The following is a 17,849-nucleotide window of genomic DNA, read 5'->3' as shown; positions in this document are numbered from 1 at the left end:
AAATGTGGACATCTCTGTGAAGCCCAGCTCAAGGCCAGAGGCCTTGTTTGCACATTTCTTCAAAGTCCTATACTGGATATGTTTGTGAAATCGAGTAAGGGGGCAAGTAAAACAGGGTGACACGAAAATAGGAAGTTTATCTACATTGGACTCTTTTGCAGACACTCTGTTGCTGACAGTCCCAAAATCAGCCATGGAGAAGATTCCTGGAGAAGCCCAGTTAGGACTTTTCTGTGGAGAAAGGGGGTGCCACTACACACCCACCCCAGCGTGTGCCTCCTGGGTGCCAGGCTTGAAGCTTTCCCAGGACCATCCGCTCTAGCTCTGCCAACAGGTCTTTTACAGCCCAGGAATCTGGGTTTCAAGTGAGGAGAGCCAGCCAAACAAGCAGTCAGACTCCAGAGGGTTCCTAATCCTCCTTGGGGCAAGAAGGGAAAGGACCACTCCCTCTCTGGCCCAGAAGTGCCTTCCTGGTAGCTTGGGGATAAGCGGAAATCTCAAATCCATGGAGCAGAAGGACCCTAGGTCACTTAACTGCAAATCTGAGGTTTCAATCCCTGATGTGGGGCCCAAGTGAAACTCTGCAGGAGTCACCTTTCTGCCACCATCTCTAGGTGGGTGGCAAGCTCTCTGTGTTATTTTTTGGCTCAGGTGATGCTGATTAGCTTGCAGCAAGCCAACGCCAGGGTAGGTGCCCCAGTGCAAGCCTCAGGGCCGGCTGAATGCTGATTTCTTTGGGAGGAAGACGTGGAGAGACGTGGGGCATTATCTGGAGGCAGAAACTGAGCCTTGAACTGAGTGTGAGAGCCTTGCCCTTTCTCCCCAGATCTGCCCCTTCCCGGAGTCAGGATTCAGCCTCTAGGCCATCTCTCCCCAAAGGCCTCTGTACTTCCCCTATCTGGCAGGCCCTTTGCCACCCTATTTAGAATGACAAGGCTGCATCTGCATGGTGCTTTGTGCCCTGTGAACCTTCCCAACTCCATTCACCAGAACCAGTCTCTCCATGGCCCCCTCTCTGGCCACCGGAACCCCATGGGATCTATCTGCCCTCAAGGACTGGAGCCACAATTTTTTGTATCACTTATTTCAGGTTTAAAAATGATGAAATTAAAGGTTGTTTGTGATTTGCCTTCTTGGGGTGGTGGTGAGCCAAGCACTTGGAGAGAAGCACTTGGAGCTGCTGAACCATTTGCCTTTGAATTCCTGGTAAATGAGGGTCACAGATAATCCCTGTTGCTCTGAAACACAACCAAGGGCTCACTCCACCTGCTTAAACCAGCCTAGGGCCCAAGCTACCAAAAAGAAAAGAAAAAGGAAAGGCCATCAGCCTTCTGCAGCCTTAGGCCAGCAGGTACTGGATCTGGGATATAGATATTCAAAGAGAAAGGCACACAGCACCCAGCTCCCAAGGTGGGCCCCATTAGCATATGCAAGGAAGCAGAAGGTCAAGATAATGTGTAGTCCACACCCTGCCCAGGAACCTTAACCCTGGCCTTGAGGTCCCAGTCCAGCAACTGTGGCATCTAGTGACCTGGGGAGAGGCACTTTGGCCCTCAACAACCTTCAAACCACCTCACCTTCCCTTTCTGATCCCCACTCTCACCAAGCCACTTGCAGGCAGTTAAATATCTCACTACACATAAAAAAGCCTTGTTAAATGGTGCACCTTTGAGAAACAGGTCTGCAGGAGGAGAGTGCACAGGAGGGGGTCTCCTTCCCTGCACCCATCGCTGTGGTTGGCCACAAAGACCTACAAGACCCAATTCTATCTTCCTAGCAGGACATACAGGCATCTATCTGCAGCCTCGAAAGATTAGAAATCATTTCCAAGAGCAGGAGTGAAAGAATTTCCTTTGGTCCACTCTGGGATATAAGCCACCTGTGCTTTCTGTCTGTGCCTTAGTATTCTCACCAGTAAAATGGGGATGTAATACCGTCCACCAAATAGGGTTGCTAAGAGGATTAACTTCATTGACAGACTGAAGTACCCAGAGGGTTGCCTGCCACAAGGCAAATGCTATTCAAGTGCTTACTACTAAGACATCAAAAATAAAAAGAATTATAATAGAACAAGAGCTGACAAATAGAGCTGGGACTGGGGCTTAGTGGTGGAGTACTTGCTCAACATGTGTGTGGCCCTGGGTTCCATCCCCAGCACTGAAAAAATGTTGAGAGCCACAGTTTGGTCGGAATGACTGGCATTTTGCTAGAGGGAATGGTTGAAAGGTGACCCAGCTCCAGGATTAGGGCAGATCCTGGGGGGGGGGGGAATAGGGCGGCTCCTGCTGGGATTAGGGAGGCTCCTGCTGCCTCCAGAGGCCACTACTTTGGAGTACTTTGGCCGCTACTTTTGAATTTTCGCGGGGGTTCTGGGAGAATTGGCGCACGGAGCCCAGTGGAGGGAGTGTGTTCCCGGGAAGTGTGTGGAGAGTGCCGGTGAGAGTTTGGGAATAAAGAGTTGCTGTTTGAACCTACAAGGCTGTGTGGCGGCTTGGTTATTTTGTGCTCAGACAGACTGCAGCAAAAAAAAAAAAAAGTTGATAAGGAATTATTTGTTCACTTTTTATGTCTCGTTCCTGTCCTAACACATTAACCATCTAAAACCATTTTGTCTTCCCAGATGATTCAACGGTTCCTTTTTTCTTTATGGTTTAAGCTATAATGAAACCATGAAATCTTTCCCCAGAATTAATTAGAATTTCCTGATATTTTCAACAACTCCGTAAAGCCTACTGAAAAATGTTTCTATTCTTGGCAGCTCTCCCAAAAGAAGGACAAACAATGGTCTTATGACATCAGAACTGGAATAAACTCGCCTGACCTCAATGATAAAAGTCTCAAATTCCGTGGGCTGTGTGGGACCCCGGGAGAACATGCCCTTCCTGAGCGAAGGTCACAGGGTGACCTGGAGCACTTCATTTTATAGATATTTACTTTCAAAACTACCCGTTTTTCTCAAGGACAGGTGCCAGCCATCTCTAGCCAATACTTCCTAAGAGGCGGTGTGTCACTGCTGGGTAGAAAGCTCCTGGCTCTGTCACCAAAAAGACCGCTCCTTGCTGAGGGTGCTGTTGGACCAGAGAATTCATGGTAACACAACAACGGTTTTTCTTGGGATCCAGATTCAGAGGTGAGAAGTAGGAGAGCCTGCAGATTGGAGGCATAAACTCTGGAACATTCTGGGTGGGCAGGGAGACAATGCAACTTGGCCCTTCCAGGGTGGAAATGCACCAGGCTGATGAGTTCAGGGGATCCTGTGCCCAGAATTCTCTTCTGTCTCTCCAACGTGTCTCTCTTGTGACCAGGCCCACGTTCACAGGAGACTGGCTGTCCACTGCCTGTGTATTTCTTTAAGACCCAGGACTTCCCAGATCTACCCAGTCTTTCCCAGCCATGGGCATAATTTACATATTACCTGTACCCACCTGCAGGATCTGCCCCATGTTCAGCAGAGAAAATGGCTTTCTTTTATTTTTATTTTTTGGTAATTGGGACTGAATCCAGAGGTGCTCTACCACTGAGACACATCCCCAGCCCATTTTTGTTTTATTTTGAGACAGAGACCCACTAAGTTGTCCAAGGAACATTTCAGCATTTTAAAAAGGGAAAGAAGGCTGGAGTACAACTCAGTGCTAGAGCACTTGCCTGGCATGTGTGACGCCCTGAATCCAATTCCCAGCACCAGACATACACACACAAAGGAAAAATATGAATAGTGTCTAGAAGAATGAATAACACTTCAGAAAAAGGAAAAGTGGTGGGTGGTAGAACATTCTACTGTGTTCCTTTTTTATTTTTATTTTTTTGGTATTGGGAATCAAACCAGGACCTTACAAATGCTAGATAAGTGCTCTTCCACTGAGCTATAGCCCCAACTCCTTTTTAAAACAATCTGATTTTGAGACAGAGTCTTGCTAAATGGCCCAGGCTGGCCTCAAACTTGAGATCGTCCTGTCTACTGAGTACCTGGGATTACAGGCATGTGCCATCCCCCTTCTCCAGATACTCTACTGGTTTTCTCTGTCTATTTGCTTTGAGTTTTCTTGTTGTTACTGGGGACTGAGTACAGGGACTACACTACTGATCTAGAACCCCAGAGACCCTTTTATTTTGAGACAAGTTCTCATAAATTGCCTGGCCTGGCCTTGAACTTGCAATCTCTGGCCTTAGCCTCCCAGAGTGGCTGGGATTTCAGGTGTGCCCCATCATTCCAGCTCTGCTTTGTTGTTTAATGGAAGGAGAAGTAAAACAAATGATTAGGGTGAAGAAGTTCAAAGGCAAATTCAGAGAACCATAGAATAGACTGATTCATCTGAGAAAAAGGGTCACACGAGGGAATAAGGGGGAAGACAGTTGGAAAGGTAAAGTTTGGGCCAAGTCATGGAAGAATCTGATTTCCAAACCTGGGGAGCCATTGAAGATTCTAGGGAAGATAGGCAATAACATAATGAAAATGGTATTTTAGAAAGATTAATGTGGTCATAGTACATAGGAAAAAAGCAGAAGAAAGTGAAATTAACAGAAATTGGGCTTGAAACAGTTGGTGCCATATCAGAACATTCTTTTGACAGGGGAAAAGAAATGATCTTTGTCTTCATTTTAACTTAAACGTTCCTATCTGACTATCCCTGAGAACTTCTAGATGTCTTACTATTTATCTGTTAATACCTAGCAAATATGCAAATCTGGAGCCAGAAGGGAAAATATTTCAAGAAAAAAAAAAAGTCGTCAGTGTAAAGTTATCACCCTTCTGGGAGACACAGGTACATACAGTGTAAAAATTGGCCTTTGATTTCAAGTCACAAAGCGGAGATCACTATAGTGAGCCTGCAGATGGTTGTCTCTCTCTCTTCTTCTCTATCAAAATCCAGTTTTGCAATGTACAATGCCCCAGAAGAGCAGTGAGACCATCTTTCTCTCCATCAGATTTTAGCAGAAATGAGACTATGGACAACCCCTGTCTCGGGTCCCCTCTTGTCCTGAGGAAGTTCTGTCTTTTTTCTTGTCCCTTGAATAAATCCCACTCTTTTACGCCCCAAAAAGAAAGCAAGAAATGAGACTGTGCCCATCCTGGGTGTCTGCATCCCTCAGGTGCCAGATGTTCTACCACTTGCTGGTGGCTGCACCCATCCCAGGTCCCCTAGCTTCAGACACCCCTGCTACAACCATGGGGTAGCTTGCTTCTTGAAGTGGGCTGTGGCTAAAAATGTCTGCACAGGGCAGAGGTTAAAGATGCTGTTTTAAAGCAGAGGCCTGGGTGGGGCTTGAATCCCAGCCTCTCCCACCTGAGCTCAGCTTCCCTACCTGTAAAGTGAGGTTGCTGAGCACTTCCATGGAAGGGTGTCCTGGGCCTTAATCACAAAAAATGCCTGCAGTCATTTTGTTCCTTTAGAGTACAGTGAGGCTTGGCTGAGTTGGTCCAGGAGAACCTATCACAACTGGTTTTTATTTGCTAGGCAGGAGGGACTTCCTTAACCTAATTATCATATACCTAATACAGAAACTCATTTCCGCCTTTGGGTATATCACCTGATTTCTGAAGGACCAGGGCCCTGGAGACCAAAAGGGTCCAGGGACTGGGGCTTTGGCATGGTAGCTGAGCTGTTTTCCTGCCTCCTAGGCTCTGCAGCAGTCCCCAAGGCTCTCAGAGGGATAGAGAGTTTGAGATTTCAGAGATCTGTGCCAGAGGCCCTAAAGCCTCCCCTCCTTGTTCAGAGAAATTCTAGGAGGTCCTCTGACTTATTAGAGGCCTTTGCTGCAAGATTAGGGAACAGCTGGATCTAGAACCTATTTCTCATGAATTCTTTTTCTCTTTCCAAAGAAAAAGCTGGACACAATGGCATGTGTCGGTAATCCCAATGACTCGGGAGACTGAGGCAGGAGGATCCCAAGTTGGAGGCCTGACTCAACAACTTAGCAAGGTCCTAAGCAACTTAGCAAGACCAAAGAAGAAATGGTGATGTAATTCAGTGGTAAAGCGCCTCTGGGTTAAATTTCCAGCACACACACACAGAAAAAAATCACTTTTTTTTAATTACAAAAATTATAATGGTCACTGTGGAAAACCTAAAAAATACAGAAAAATGCAAAGAGAATTAAAAGCATATGTCCTACTGCTCAAAGCTCCTGTATCTCTAAAAATTCAAACTCTTCCTGAGTTTTTCCATGTATATATCATGATAGGCTTGTAAGGGTCCCGTGAAACGTCAGAGAAAGAGACCACCAAGTGACCACTCATGCAATTGGCAGAAGGGGGATTTATTGAACCAGCATGCTGGGGCTCCGTGCCCACTCAAGAAGGGAAAGCAGCCCAGAGCCCCGAGCAGGGGCTGAGCACTGCTTAAGTACACTTTTTGGGGAGGGCGGAGGGCTTTGTATACATCAGAACAAATCATCATTAGGCGCTGGAAAATTGAATAACAACTCCTAAACATGATTGGTTCATTCATTGGCGGGAACAGGTCAGGCTGGAGTGATAGGTCATTCCTAAGGAGGGGGTTACATTTAAACTGATTGGTCCAGGCCCTGCAATGCCTACGTGCGACCACACAGAGCCTTTATTGAACAATCCAAATAGTCAGGGGAAATATTTACTGGGCAGTTCCAAGCATTGTCTCAACAGCTACAGAAATTTCAGGTTTTGCAGGTAGCATAGATACCTAACAATACCTAATCCTTTACATTTTAACTCAGACCTTGCAGCTTAGAAACTTTACAACACCCAGTCTTTTACCCTTTAACTTTTACGCTTTAACTTCAATTTCTTTTACCCTTACAGGCTTGCACTGAAAACACACTTTGTACTCTTGCTTTTTTTTTTTTTCTACTTCATATTGTATGAAATCTGTTTTCACAACAGAATTGCGAGCTCCAGGTAGGCCAAGACCTTATTGGCCTGGTGGTCACTATATACTTCCCACCTACTATGTGTCTAGCACTCAATTAATTATAGAGTGAATAATTGTTCCACCTGACCTCTTAGCCACTCTCCTTTTTAATATTTAGGTTATTTTCAGTTACTATGAACAATGTCTGCTGCCCAGCTGTTATACCTGCATCTTGTACAGTTCTTCGATTCCTTAAAACCAATTCCTAAAAGAGGAATTGCTAGGTCAAAGAGTATTTATACAGCAAGGCCTTGGGTATCTGATGCCAAATTGCTCTTCTGAAAGGCAATCCTCATTTACATCCTCCATCCGTGATTTAGGAGAGCAAAAAGCATAGAGTTCCTCCATCGAGGTGGGCCTATGAATTCAAGGGGAAACTGTGGAATCTTTAGTAGGTATTTTAATGAAGAATGGAGGGCTAGACTTGAAGTTCACTCTGATACCCGCAGGCACAGAAAGTGCATCTCTGAACTTTTGCCAGTCTTAGGAGCAAGTGTGTGGCCTAATAGCGCCACAAGGAAAATTATCAACTCCTCCCCAGCCACAGGTATATAAGGCTGGGAAACTCAGGCCATGCCATGCCCAGGGAGACTAGCAGGATCCCCGGGGCCCAGCAAAGAAAAGCCAATCTTTCTGTGTACACAATGGCCCACACCAAATCTGCCTCTCTGGCACCAAGTCTGTTTTGCTTGACTTCTCTATAAATATCTGCAGTTAAACGTAAGCATTCATAGTGGTTTCTAGATGTCTTTTTTTATACACACACATGTTAAAGATACAACATTCACTTTAAAAACACACTTTTCCTATTTGCTTCTTAGAAAGAAATTTATTCTTCCTAACCCCCAATCAGGGAGTGAATTCCCAATGAATACTTGGATGGGAGTGTATGGTTTTCCCCCTGAAAGTCAAGGTCACTTGTGAAAATGTAGAGGAGTTGTGTAGGTCCTGATCCAGAAAATTCTGAGTTCATGCCCTCTCTATGGCCTGGGTCTACTGGGGAGCAGCAGGAACAGCATCCATACAGCCCCTGTCTGGTAGCCCACCATGCTGTACCCCAACATTCACGATACGATGATGAGCTTGATCACCCCCAGCCAGGGCCTTCTCCCTCATCTCCTCCCACAAGGCATAGAGCTGACTGCCCAGGGAAATCACTGGCTCCTCGTCAAAGCCTCATCAGACAGAGAAAAGAAAAAAAAAGAAAGAAAGAAAGAAAAAGAAAAATCATTTGTATTCTCTCCATAAGAAACTGGATTCAGGCTGGGCATGTAGCTCAGTGGTAGAGGGCATGCATGAGGCCCTCTGTTCAATCCCCAAGTACATTGCTGGTGGGACTGCAAATTGGTGCAGCCAATTTGGAAAGCAGTATGGAGATTTCTTGGAAAGCTGGGAATGGAACCACCATTTGACCCAGCTATTCCCCTTCTCGGTCTATTCCCTAAAGGCCTAAAAAGAGCATGCTACAGGGACACTGCTACATCGATGTTCATAGCAGCACAATTCACAATAGCAAGACTGTGGAACCAACCTAGATGCCCTTCAATAGACGAATGGATAAAAAAAAATGTGGCATTTATACACAATGGAGTATTACTCTGCATTAAAAAATGACAAAATCATAGAATTTACAGGGAAATGGATGGCATTAGAGCAGATTATGCTAAGTGAAGCTAGCCAATCCCTAAAAAACAAATGCCAAATGTCTTCTTTGATATAAGGAGAGTAACTAAGAACAGAGTAGGGACGAAGAGCGTGAGAAGAAGATTAACATTAAACAGGGATGAGAGGTAGGAGGGAAAGGGAGAGAGAAGGGAAATTGCATGGAAATGGAAGGAGACCCTCAGGGTTATACAAAATTACATACAAGAGGAAGTGAGGGGAAAGGGAAAAATAATACAAGGGGGAGAAATGAATTACAGTAGATGGGGTAGAGAGAGAAGAGGGGAGGGGAGGGGGGATAGTAGAGGATAGGAAAGGCAGCAGAATACAACAGACACTAGTATGGCAATATGTAAATCAATGGATGTGTAACTGATGTGATTCTGCAATCTGTATACGGGGTAAAAATGGGAGTTCATAACCCACTTGAATCAAAGTGCAAAATATGGTATATCAAGAACTATGTAATGTTTTGAACAACCAACAATAAAAATAAAAAAATAAAAAAAATAAAACCAAGTAAAGGAGTCAATCTTTCTTCAGGATGTCTATTTAAGAAAGAAGGAAAGGGGGCTGGGGTTGTGGCTCGTGGTGGAGCATGTGCTAGGTCCTGGGTTTGATTCTCAGCACTGCATACAAGTAAATAAAAATAAAGTTCTATCAACAACTGAAAATAAAAAGAAAGAAAGGAGGACGGAAGGAACAAACTCTGGATTTAAAACCCACCTCTGACCTAAAATTACTGTGTCAGGGTTGTCTTCTGTGTTTTCATTTCTCAATCTTCAAAATGGGGGTGATTTCTGCATCTCTCTCTCTTGGGTTTCACAAGAACTGTACAAGGAACTAGCACATACAAATCTTTCATGTGCTTCATGAGGCAAAGCCCTTGCCTAAATTCAATGTACTCCTTTGTTAGGACTTCTGCTTTCCTGCCCCATGGATTTTTTTAAAATTTTATTTTTAATATTTACCTTTTCATTATAGGTGGACACAATATATTTTATTTATTTATTTTTAATGTGGTGCTGAGGATCGAACCCAGGGCCTCAACCATGCTAGGTGAACGCTCTACCACTGAGCCACAACTCCAGCTCCTGCCCCATGGATTTGACACAGGTCTTCCGGCCAAATCATCCTGTATCTTAGACTCTGATGGCAATGTTACCAGAATGTCTCCTAACATTTTGAACCATCCATGATTGCTTTGAGAAAAGGGTAACCCAGGGGCACTGTAACACTGAGCCTCATCCCCAGCCCTTTGGATTTTTTATTTTGAGGAGGATCTCACAAAGAGGCTGAGACTAGCCTCAAACTTGCAATTCTCCAGCCTCAGGCTTCCAAATCACCAGGATTACAGGTGTGTGCCATCGCACCTGGAACCCTCTGTGATTTGGGGGAAAAAAAAATCTATATTGCTCTTCAAAATCAATTAATATTAGCCATTCTTTTTTAAAAATATATTTATTAGTTGTTGATGGATCTTTATTTTATTTATTTATTTATTTATATGTGGTGCTGAGACTTGAACCCAGTGCCTTACACATGCTAGGCAAGCGCTCTACCATTAAGCCACAACCCCAGCCCCTAATATTAGCCATTCTTTACCTTTTGACTTTTTCCTATAGATACTTAGACATGCTCATACGCATATTAAGTCCAAATTATTTCCCACGACTCCAAATAAACCCCAATTCTCCGGCACTTGACAGATAAAAATCTCAAGCCCCGTGTTCACATTTATCCATATAAAGAATGAAACAGTTCAACATTTCACCAGCAAGTCAACCAGAGGATTGAGAAACAAACACAGAAGTCCCGATGTCCATGTTTCTCGTTTCTCTTGTGATATGAACAAGATGGAATTTATCTGAGAAGAAAATGCCAAGGTGACATTTGGAGTTGCCTCGTTTGTGGGGGCAGGAGGCCAGTTGATAGGGAATCGTGAATTCTCCTTTGGAGTGGCGGGTGGACAGGTTGCCAGATCCCCGGCCCCATATGCACACAACTCACCGACTCACCACGGGGCCGGACAGCCTTGCCCAGGACTGCTGCCGTCTTCAGCGGCTAAGGGGAGCTAGCTCCCCTCGGGCAGCCCCTTGGGGAGAGACAGAAAGCCCGCCCACTAGAGACACCCAGTTGGCCTAACTGTTGGCCTAAAGGTCAGATGACTTATGGGGAGTAGACCATGGGGACAGGGGTGGAAGTGTGGGGTTTAGCAAGGACACAGCAGCAGAATGACACAGGGCATCCCTGTAAACACAGACACTGGCTGTACCCCTTGTTCCTAAGCCCTAACGTGCTACCTCAATAGGGGGATCTGCTTGTTGCATGGGAGCAGAGCCGTTGTCCCCCACCCACTCCCCTTTCTTATTTTGGGGGACAATCATGTTGGACCCAGGCTGGGCCATGGAGTCACCTGGGGGCTCCTCACACTCCCCACTCCTGCATTTCAGAGCCAAGGGACTGCAACAAAGAGACCCCTGTGCCAGGACAGTCACCAGAGTCTGCTCCCACCCTCAACAGTTCCCTGATAGACTCAGCTGTGGACACTTCCTCTTCCCACCAGGTTTGGTCAGCTCTCTTTGCTGAACTTAAATAATCCCCTGGAGCCTGACCTGACCCACCAGAAGCCTGTCTTAGGACTGGAACCACTATGGACGTCAGTGTCTTCATTTGCCCACAAAGGAGAAATCCAGCTTTTCTCTAAAGTTCTTTCCGGCTCAGGAAATAATATTCTCTATCTTCTTAAAACTTTGTTCCCTGTGTCTTGAGCAGATATAACTTTCCATGGTTTGTCTATTAAACTCATGAACACAAGTTGCACCAGATAAGTACTCCAGTGCTAACCTTTGCTTCCTAAATATACCAAAAATTGCATAGCGGGAAGGGACCATCCTCCCACCATTGGTTTCAAGAATGACAGTCTCAGTTTCCCCATCTGCACTCTGTGGGGAAGCACTGGATGAATCCCCAGGTTTCTTTTCAAGTGAAGAGTACAGGATTCTGCAAGCAGAAATCTTACAGTGATCAGCAAAGACTGGGAGAGGAAGAAAGACGAGCCAGTGTGGATTGAAGACTCCACATCGGGTACATACTGGTAGACTACAAACAAACCAGTGTCTTACATTCACACTAGTGTGTAACTGACTGACACCAGGCTCCTCTCCTAGCCGCCTGTCATTCGGCTACTGATGCAAGGATGTAGATGGCGGCCACATGGATTCAGTTAGGCAGTGCTCTGCCATCAGCCCAGCCTGGGATGGCATCGATGGTAAGGAGTTACATCAGCCAAGGCAGAGATGGTCTGGTAACACGATGCTCCGAATATCCTGCCTGATTGTCAGGAAATGTAATTCCTCAAACCAGGGCCCTGGGCCACCAGCCTACTGCCCCTTGGTCAACAATTCTGGAAACAGAGCTTTCGGACCATGTTAAAATTTAACCAAGCTCTCCCTGGGCTGGCCTTTGGATTGATATGTTTTCAGTTCTTCGTGTTACCTGTCAGTAACTTGTCACCTTGCAGATGTCAGCCAGTGAAATGGTTGGGATGAATGGGATCCCGCCAGGTCTCTGTTCATTCTGTAGACGTCCTGTAGCTCGAGGGTGACAGTCCCATGTGTTAGGTCTTCATCACCCCTGCCTGCCTGTCTGACACTTCAGATTCACTTTTTTATCTTTGACTGTATTGACTCACTACCTACTTGAAAAAATTTGAAGGCTTCTATGTGTATATTATATGGTTTAAATAAAAAGAGCTTTTGTTTTGTTTTCTTTTACTTCAATACTGGGGTGGTACTGAGGGCATTTTACCACTGAGCTATATCCCAAGCCCCTCCTCCTCAATTTTTTTTTTTTTTTTTTGAGATGGGATCTTCCTAAGCTGCTGACCTTGAATTTGTGATCCTGCCTCATCCATTCATTTTAGTGTATAAATGACTGGGCCAGGGTCATTTCCTAGCCCAGACTGGAGGGAAAGCAGGGAGCTCTGGGCCCCAGACCTTTTTTTTAAAAATTTTTTAATATTTATTTTCTAGTTTTCGGCGGACACAACATCTTTGTTTGTATGTGGTGCTGAGGATCGAACCCAGTGCCCTGCGCATGCCAGGAGAGCGCGCTATCGCTTGAGCCACATCCCCAGCCCCTGGGCCCCAGGCTCTTGGCCTTGGCACTAGGGTTAGTGTACATTGTGTCCAAAACGGGCAGGAAGGAAAAAAAGGCAAAGGGGCCAGGCCAAGGACACTCAGAAAAAGGAGGCCACTGCCCGTCTTCCCTAGAGACGATCTTGCTTCTTCCTAATTTTGTTTTGAAACCGTGGACACCCCCTATGGATGACCTTCCAAGGGAAGATGGACTGTCCACGTTGGCTTGACTCACACCTGCACGGAATGGCAGCGGAAAGCCTCCCTCCCCGGCCACCTCCCTGTCTCCGGCATTCCAGGGGGGGGCAGGAACAAGCACCACGGAGACCATCACGCCCTCGCAGGAGCAGCACGGATGCCAGGTGGCCAGGTTGGTCGGCCATCTGGGTGAGGAAATGTGCCTTCTCCAGCCTGCTGGGGAAGCCTGTTTGGAAGGGAGCTGAGCTGCCGTCAGCCAGCTTCAGGAAGTGTCCTCACCTGGCTCCCAGGAAGATGGTCCTTAGATTCAGCTGTTCCCCTCACGGAGACCGATGCACCCACATCGAATGGCCTGTGTGCACGGAAACAAACCTCTCCAACAGGAAAACAATGGGAAAAGGCTGACTATAGTTTCGGGTTTCAAAAATCCCCACAAATATTTTTTAAAAAAATGGTTTTCAGCAATGCCTATCTCTAAAATGCAACTGTCACACCTTGAGACTCTTTGCACCACCGGATAAGAGATAACAAACTTTTTTTTAAGTATAGTGGATGGAACCCAGGGCACTCTTATCACCCAGCTACATCCAGAGCCCTGCCTCACATTTTTTTGAGCAGTTGCTCACTAAGTTGCTGAGACTGAACTTGAACTCGTGATCTTCCTGCCTCAGCCTCCTAAGACTGGGATTATAGGTATGAACCACCATGCCCGGCTGAGGTAACAAACATTTTTTTTTTTGGGGGGGGGGCGTTTTTTTTTTGGACTGGGGATTGACCCAGGGGCATTCAACCACTGAGCCACATCCCCAGCCACATCCCCAGCCCAGCCATTTTTTATATTTTATTTAGTGACAGTGTCTTGCTGAGGTGCTTAGGGTCTTGCTGAATTGCTGAGGCTGGCTTTGAACCCATAATCCTCCTGCCTCAGCCTCCCCTCCAGCTGCTGGAATTACAGGCGTGCACCACCACATCCAGCTAACAATTTGTGTGTGTGTGGGGGGGGGTGGGGGGTACTGGGGATTGAACCCAGGGCTTTGTGCTTGCAAAGCAAGCACTCTACCAACTGAGCTATATCCCCAGCCCTCTAACAAATGTTTTTAAATGGACTTAAATTGTACCAGATACAATATAATGTTGTCTGTTTAAAAATACTTAGCAACAGGCCTGAGGTCGTGGCTCAGTGGTAGAGTGCTCACCCAGCATGCATGAGGCACTGGGTTCAAGCCTCATCACCACATAAAAATAAAATAAAGATACTGTGTCCCCCTAAAAAACTAAAAAATAAATATTAAAAAAAATACTTAGCAGCAAGATTTAAAAGATGGGTAAAACCCAGAGTGGGTAAAGATGTAAAGAGGCACTCTTGTTCGGTACTGATGGGAGTATTTAGTGAGTCTCATCATTTTCAGAGACATATTTGGCCATATTTATTAAAACTTAAAATGCCCACTAGCTTTCATCCAGCCATATCCCTTACAGACCTACTCAGTGAACAGTCTGGGTCCCCCAAAATTCCTAAGTGAAGCCCTAGCCCCCCAGTGTGTTGGCATTTGGAGGTGGGACATTTGTCTAAGCCACCGGGTCTACAGAATTTTGGTATTATGTATGTATTTTTGTGTTGTTTATGGTGTTTTGTTTGTCTTAGTGGCTTGGGTGCAAGCTGACAAAGACACAGAAGGGCAAAAATACATATGTCCAAAGGATTATTTTAGCATTGTAATAGCAGAAAACCAGAAGGAGCTCCCTGTCTCTCAAAAAGGGATCAGTTAGCCAGGTGTGGTGGCACATGCCTGTCATCCCAGTGGCTCAGGAGGGTGAGGCAGGAGGATCGCAAGTTCAAAGCCAGCCTCAGCAAAAGAGAGGCACTAAGCAACTCAGTGAGACCTAGTCTCTAAATAAAATACAAAATCGGTCTGGGGATGTGGCTCAGTGGCCGAGTGCCCCTGAGTTCAATCCCTGGTACTCAAAAAAAAAAAAAAAAGGACCGTTTTTTCCATTATAAGTCCTTCTACATTGTCTGGGATTTTAATATTATTATTTTAACATTTCTTTATTTGGGGAGGATTGAACTCAGAGGTCCTTGACCACTGAGCTACATCCCCAGTCCTTTTAAATTTTGAGACAGGTCTTGCTAAGTTGCTGTGGATCTCACTAAGTTTTTGAGGCTGACCTCAAATTTGTGATCCTCCTGCTTCAGCCTCCTGGAGTCACAAGTTTACAAGCATGTACCACTGTAGCCAGCTTTTAATATTATTATTATTTTTAATATTGAACAATAAAGGAAAAAATGAACTTCTCCATCTTCCCACAGCTTATTTATCCAGAAACCCCATTCCTGGCCCAAGGGAATTCTTTGCCCTTATCGTCTCCTGGAGAAGGAATTGGGGTTTGGTTTTATATCTTCTAGAGAGTCCTGTTTGTGGCCTGTGAATGTAATTCCAGGAATTCCATTGATAAATGGCTCAAAATCCCAACTCTCCAAATACCCCACACTAAAGATATTTTGTGCTTGAGGCATCCTGTGTCATGGTCAGAATGCAGGACAGTGAGTGAGTCAGTGGTGTCAGCAGGGGCAAGGGTTCCAGGTTTCTCATCAGGGAGATCAAATCTTGAAGGGAGGCCTCCCGATGCTGCTGCAATACTGGAGGGCGAGGCAGGGCCTGAGGTCAGGAGGTTGGAGAAGCAAGAATTGAAGAAAGACCCACTAGTATCATCCGAAGTCAGTGCAGAGTCAATGGAGCAGAGAGAGAAAAGGGTTCTGATGCAGCCGGAAGCACAGCTGATGTCAGAGGCTGTCACCTGGAGAGCTGAAGGTTTGTCACTCGGGGACGAGTTGGGCTGGGGTCACAGGGCAGGGGCTACCACCATCTAAAGGGCAGGGCAGAGATGTTAAGCTACCTCCAAAGAGCAGGCTGATGTCTCACAAGTCCACTGTGGGGTGAGGCTGAGTGTGGGGCCGGAGGAAGGGCAGCTGTGTGAGAGGGACCCACAGCGAGTTCTACCTCTCCTGGGGCTTGGGGTGGGGGATGAGTGGGTGCAGGGAAGGACAGCAAGGAGCCCAGACCACCAGGATATCCAGAAGACAGCCCAGCCTCTGCAGCCTGTTCCCAAGTCAGCTGAGTCTTAAAACTTCAATTTTCAAATCCCAAGCTGCCCCATTCTGGATCTTCTGCTATAATCATCCCTTCAACAAATACTAAGAAATAATGAAACCCCCTTAAAGGATCCAAATCTCTATAGTGACATGCCTGATTAAATCCTAACCACTAAAGAGGCTTTGTGCCCTGCAGGTTCAAGGCTGTCATACTATGTCATGGGTCCAGTGCTTTCCATTCTCCTAATTTAAATGGGCATCCCAGCCTCTGGCAGGCCACTGGTACCTGGTATAAATGCCAGAAAATAGAGACCTCATTTACCTTATGCCCCACGGCGTCCCCAGCAATGAGAACAATGTCTGGAACATAGTAGGTGCTCTGTAGCTTTGGAATGAATAGACGAAAAATGGGATTGAGCCTTCCTTTATTATCTGCAAAAGCCGACTCACAACCACCACCTTCCAGGGTTTGGGGAAATGTGGGGATAAAGTAAGGGAAACGTCCTACAGGAGTTGCCTGGTTTCCAGCAGGTTCTCACAAAACGGGACCTAAATGTTATTGCCATTACTAACAACTCAAACTCACCCTGGGGTCATGCCTGTCCTCTAATCACGTAAAGTTGCATAATTCAAGTCTACAAATCGCCCTTTAGAAACTGCTAGTTAATAATCAACACTGCAATAGCCTCTTTTCTTCTTTTAAATAAATATATTTTTGTTGATTTATTTAATTTTTTTATGGTACTAAAGATGGAAACCAGGGCCTCACGCATTCTATGCAAGCATTCTACCCCTGAGCGACATGCCTGGCCCCAGTCTCTTCTTCAGACCCAATGGTTCTCCCATCTCTCCTTCAGAATGACTTATGCACATTATCCATTGGTCCCTTGTTTCCAGACACCATCACGCAGTTCCTGTAAAGGGGTGTGCAGCCATTCTGGTTCACTCCTGGATCAAACCATTGAGGTTTAGCTCAGCTTTAGCTGCCGGATAGCTCAGCCTGTTTTCTTAGGGAAATCCAATATGGCACCCAAGCTGCCAGCATGAAACCTGCAGTCAGATGCTCTGGCTGTATCATTCTTACTGTATGAGCTGGGGCAAGTTATTTCACCATTTGAAACCTCAGTGTTCTCATCCGGGAAATGGGGAACAAGAGCACCTCCCTGGGGAAGGGTGGAAAGAATCAGGAGACCATGCTGCTCTCGCTCTGTGGGCCAGGAGGGACCTAAATTGGCCCACAGACAGAAACCCTACCAGGAAGAATCTTCTCCGTGAGGACTCTCTTTCTCATGGTTTTCCATTTTGATGGAAATTCGGGAGTGGGTGTGGGTGGTTTGTAGAGGGTTGTGGAGCTAAGTCAGGAAATCGGTCCTGCCTGAACACGACTCCTGAAGTCAGAGAGGGAGACCTGGAGGAGGGGAGGCAGAATGGCCAACATCAGATGCTTCCACTACCCACCCTCTAGGGCTTTTTCCCTTTAAGAAAAAGCTGTCATTTCTTTGTGTCTGGTCTCATGAATAGCTTCCCCTTGCCTGAACGGGGGCTCTCTCTGGGCCTCACAGGCTCAGCCCCCCTTGCCTTAAACCTGTGTTAGAAACCCCTGTCAGGCTTTTGGAGACAGACACTGGAGCCGCTCTCCTGTGCACCTTGGACTACCTGTTGAAGGACTTCTTTTCCTGGGATTAGCACATTGTCCTCCCCCAAACTCAGCTTGCAGGTAAACCGTGGCCACCGTGGTGTCCTTTGACCGAGTGTTTGAGCATGCAGTCCTCAGGAAGATGACCCCATTCCTTCTGTGCTCAGTGGGGACATGAACATCAATAGGGAGCGTGGCTACAAGGCTTGTGGATACGCTAGGTTTCAAGTGCA

At 46.1% G+C, this 17,849-nt stretch overlaps 1 protein-coding gene and 1 non-coding gene across 7 annotated transcripts in view; both read right to left on the bottom strand.

The window, feature by feature from the left end:
- The window catches only part of Foxn3 (forkhead box N3), a 387,213-nt gene that overhangs the window by 238,720 nt on the left and 130,644 nt on the right, over positions 1-17,849 (bottom strand). The gene's annotated exons all lie outside the window — the stretch shown is intronic.
- Positions 13,892-13,964, bottom strand: Trnaa-ugc (transfer RNA alanine (anticodon UGC)). The gene has a single exon. It is a non-coding gene; the product is annotated as a tRNA-Ala (tRNA).

Source organism: Marmota monax, unplaced genomic scaffold, assembly GCF_021218885.2.
Source record: "Marmota monax isolate L192 unplaced genomic scaffold, Marmota_monax_Labrador192_F-V1.1 WCK01_AAM20220418_F8-fsc00017, whole genome shotgun sequence".
Classification (NCBI taxonomy): Eukaryota; Metazoa; Chordata; class Mammalia; order Rodentia; family Sciuridae; genus Marmota; species Marmota monax.
The sequence above is the reverse complement of the archived record's forward strand: the minus strand, read 5'-3'. Positions and strand labels throughout refer to the sequence as shown.